We start from the raw sequence: 4,873 nt of genomic DNA, 5'->3' as shown, positions 1-4,873 counted from the left end.
ATGAAGGTGCGGAGACAAGGAGAGGTTAAGCAACGTGCATAAAACCATACTGCTTGTAACTGTCGACCTAAGAATTGAATGACCACAAGCTGTCTAGATCCCATGTCTTTAGCCCAATACTACCACTTAGAGGTAAAATGGGGTATCACTTCAAAGATTTAAAATGGAAAGTCCTGGACAGGCCTGACCAGCATCTATTCCCTCTATTCCTCCTACCCAATAGATCTCTGATTTTCCTTTAAGGAAATATCTGTAGTAACCATGGAGTAATCACGCAGTAACCGTGATGTGAAAGTGGACTTATCCATTTCCACAGTTCCAGTTGACGGTCAATCAGCCTATTCTCAAACCCCTTGCAACTATGGTCAATGTACCTTAGTTCAATCTGCCTGAAGAACAGGAAATAGCATTTGATATGTAAGAAGTGCCACTTTCTACCCTGGAAATGGACAAGGAAGCCTGTCGCCCCTTCGTGACCATGCATCTCTGTGACTGTGGGGTGACGTCTGGCTGGGGATAAAGCCAGAATGAAGAAACAGAACCAAGCTCTTAACCAAAACGTGTCTGATGTGGGATCGTCCTTTGGTTTTCAGTTACAAGAGCCAGTAAATCCACATTATTGTTTAAATCCCGTTGACTCAGGTTTTCTGCAACTGAAAGCTCTTCATTGATAAATAGACACCAACACTGTATATTCTGGTGTTTGAAATGACTTGAAATGAGGGATTTACTTTCTACATGCTATAGTTTTAATAAGGGCTTACTTGTGGACATCTTCCTGGGATAAAAGATATAGAATTATAACCAGACCCAAGCAGTAATCGGGGGCAGTTTGGGGGGAATTCAGCCGACCGTCTCACAGATGAATGGATAAAGAAGATGTGGTAATATATACAATGGACTACTACTCAGCCATAAAAAGAAACGAAATTAAGTTATTTGTAGTGAGGTGGATGGACCTAGAGTCTGTCATACAGAGTGAAGTAAGTCAGAAAGAGAAAAACAAATACCGTATGCTAACATATATATATGGCATCTAAAAAAAATGGTTCTGAAGAACCTAGGGGCAGGACAGGAATAAAGACGCAGATGTAGAAAATGGGCTTGAAGACAAGGGGAGGGGGAAGGGTAAGCTGGGACGAGGTGAGAGAGTGGCATGGACATATATACACTACCAAATGTAAAATAGGTAGCTAGTGGGAAGCAGCCACATAGCACAGGGAGATCAGCTCAGTGCTTTGTGACCACCTAGAGGGGTGGGATAGGGAGGGTGGGAGGGAGGGAGACGCAAGAGGGAGGGGATATGGGGATATATGTATATGTATAACTGACTCACTTTGTTATAAAGCAGAAACTAACACACCATTATAAAGCAATTATACTCCAATAAAGATGTTAAAAAAAAAGTCTTAAAAGAAATGACCACCAAAAACAGGTTCACTAAATTTATTTTAAAAATCATAAAACGTTTCTTACAAAAGAGCATTACATTCTGCACACTGCTCTGAATAGATGCCAGGGACATATGGACTATTGTTACTTTTCCTCCCTGTCCCACTCCCCCAAATGTTACAGTGGCCACAAAGCAAAGTGTTCACAATAATTACATGGGGGGATTTTTTTTTAAAACCACCAACAATGAACAGAAATTAAAATTCACTCACTCTGCTGCTGTTTCAAAATTTCATTGTTCGTTTTTGCACACCCTCCCCCAACCCCCAACCCTATTTGTAAGGAACTCAAACAGTTCACCTGGTGAACTGCAAAGATTTCGCTACACCTCAAACGCAGAGCACCTATGAAGCAGAGGAATGTTGGCTTTTTAAATAGAAGCAGATTTAAAAAAAAAAAAAAAAAGATGCAGGACTCCTTCAGTTCTTCACTAGTCTTAGAGAAACTTTCCAGAATACTGCTTCACACTATAAAAAAGAAAAAAATATCTTGCATTAGAATCCTTCAACATCTGCATACTTCTTCACACTGTTCTGCAGCAGATACTGTGCATTCTGTATCTGGTCCTGTGTTCCTGTAATGGTAATGATCCGATCTTCGGACCCTTCTAAAGGCTCATCAATTTTGATCGAAGCTCCTGACTCATGACGGGTTTGTTTAATCCACTGACCACATTTGCCAATAATCGATCCAGCCAAATATTTGGGAATAGTTACTTTTGTAGTAATAATAGGTCCACCAAGATCACCATATGAGCCACGACCCCCTGCATAGGGATAATCATGTCCAGAGCCACCCTGTGGTTCATAAGCCATCTGTCACTCTGATGAGCTCCATGTATCTACTGCAGTGTCCCAGGTTTCATCAGCACTGAAACCAACCATGCCATCATAATGGTCTCCAGGTCTCCCTCTTCTGTCATAGGCCATTAGCTCTCCTCCTCTAAGGGGTGGTGGTGGAGGAAGAAGAAGATTCCGAGCTCTGCCACCACCCCAGCCCCCTCGTCCAGGAGGAGGTCCTCGACGAGGGCTCATATCATCATAATCTTTTCTGGATGGAGGCATGGGACGCCCACCCCGACCTGGAGGCATTCTGTCAAAACTACCTCTTGCCCACATGGGAAATCCCAAGGGACGTCCACGGCAGTCATCAAACATTGTAAAACCACCATAATCATAGGTTTCATCGTAAAAATTGGGATCATATGGCTGAGCACGTCCTTTGATGGGAGACTCTGATATAAGATCAAGGATGACCTTTATGCACTCTACAACCTTAAAAGGTTTTCCTCCGGTAAGAGCTACTCTGTCAGTGGATTGAGGACAACGTTCCTGGAAAAGCTTGATTGTTGTCTGAGTGGTCTCTTGAAGTTCTTTGATTTTAGCACCTTTGACCCCAATAATTCCTCCAGCCAGACTCTGATGAATCAACAGTCTCAACTCGGCAGTCAAAGTTGCGTCCTTTATAGTGTTGGTAATTTAAGCATTCCACAGCATCGGATTCGAGCGGGAGCTGGCTGATTGCCGTGGCTGATGGCCACTGCAGGCCCTCTTCCAAGGCAGGGATGATTTTCTTCAGAATTTCTCTAAGTGTTTCAATATCAGCACTGATACTCAGTATGTGCTCGGGGCCACTGCTGTCTGGGACTGAAACACGGGCATTGCAGTCTGTATGGAGAGCCTTAATATTCTTGACTCCTCTTCCAACCACTGCCCCAGCATTCCTGCTCTGAAACAGAATGCGTAATTCAACCACCTCATCAGTGTTTCTAGATCTTTTAAAAGCTTGTTCCTCTTCCATATCTTCAGCAGGGTGTTTACCAAGTTCGCCACTGGTTTCGGTGTTGGGAAAGGCTTCCTCTGGCCGTTCAGTTTCCATTTTCTTGTATTAAAGGGACACACCAATCAGTTATTAAATATATCCTTGCAGGGCAGAACTGAAGTGTTCTGGGCGGGACCAACTGACACCTTAGTGCTGCAGTAGCTTGTAGGCCGCAGATAAGCGGGAAGTAGGCAAGACGTCGAGGTTAATGCAGCAGAGAAACAGAGGATAATGACACCTGCCGAGGAAAACAAGCTTTATTTTCTGAGAATTTGGAGCAAATGTTATCCGTCATAGGTACCTTTTAGTCTAAGAACAGGAAATGATGTTGAGAAATAAAACATGACTGAAAAGATTGTTTCTCATTTTGTTCAAAACCGTTTCCTCTATGAACTTTTCCTCTAGGAATTCAAAGAATTACATAGATGGAGCATTACTCAGTCTCTCCACTGACCTCACTTATTGACAGTTGGGAAGTTTGGCTTCCCCATGTCAGTACCCTGACACAGGCCTTTCTACTTATTCACCTGCAGGGAGTTGACTCAGAGGAAACCTCAGAGTTTCAAAATGCCTTACAAACAAATGGCAACACATGCACCAGCCAAACAGAAACTGGATTGTCATCTTTCCATAAGCATTTCTATGTTTCTATGATAAGTAAATAAATAAATATCACATTTATTAAAATACTTGGAAAGGAGGAAGATTGCCAAGCATTTAACAAAATTATTGTTGACCTATTACATGTCTAAAGAAAAGAATACTGAAAAATTGAGGAAATCTGGAGAGAAAATACTGTGTAAATTAGAGATGTGAACCTGGAAAGCTAGATTAGGATACATCGAGTTTACCTGCAATGTTCTAGCCAAGTTAAGTTGAAATTACTAATAGGTGAAGTAAAGGAGGTGTCACACCCTCCACTGGGACACCACCGTGTTTGAACAAGCAGTGTGTGCTGCTCGTTGTGTGAGGGAGAAATCACATCTTGGGGAGGGTGTATCTCATGAAAATGGCATTCATTCAGAAGAACTTCTTTTTAAACTTGGACTTGCATTAGGTGATTTGGGGGGAGGGTTAGGAAACAGGGCTTCGCTCTGGACTGAATGTTGTCAGAAAGTGGGGCAATTCTATGGTTGGGTCTCTTATTAAATCTTACCTAGACAAAGGGATATCAAGACCGAGGCTAAAACTGTAACGAGTAAAGAAGCAGCAGGCGTGCTGATCAGCCTGCACAGCCAGATGTTTGATCATTTTTGTGGCTTAGCCCGCATTCATGATTTACTCTGTGTTCAGCTGTGGTTATGAAGTGGCCTTGTTCGTGTCTTGATCCATCAGGGTCACAGAGCAGCTTGTCTGATGTCAGTGTTCTGTGAAATTGTTTATTTCAAAAAAAGAACATGAAGATCTTGCTGGGAGTACCAGCCCAGTCCCTGGAGGTTGGGGACAGCTTTTCTCTTTCTCAAAACCATACGAGATTTTCAGCATCAAATTATATAAAGCAATTCTTCCTAATCAACAAAGAAACAGGTCCAAAAAGACTGAGAAAGAGATTTGTAAAGTTATAGTGTGAGTGAGGAGAAAATTGTTTTATCAAGTTGAC

General features: G+C 42.4%; 1 pseudogene; it reads right to left on the bottom strand.

Moving 5' to 3' along the window:
• Window positions 1–1,946: 1,946 nt before the first annotated feature.
• Window positions 1,947–3,430, bottom strand: LOC115864416 (heterogeneous nuclear ribonucleoprotein K pseudogene; annotated as a pseudogene).
• Between the last annotated feature and the right edge of the window lie 1,443 nt (window positions 3,431–4,873).

Source organism: Globicephala melas, chromosome 5 (assembly GCF_963455315.2).
Source record: "Globicephala melas chromosome 5, mGloMel1.2, whole genome shotgun sequence".
Lineage (NCBI taxonomy): Eukaryota > Metazoa > Chordata > Mammalia > Artiodactyla > Delphinidae > Globicephala > Globicephala melas.
The sequence above is the reverse complement of the archived record's forward strand: the minus strand, read 5'-3'. Positions and strand labels throughout refer to the sequence as shown.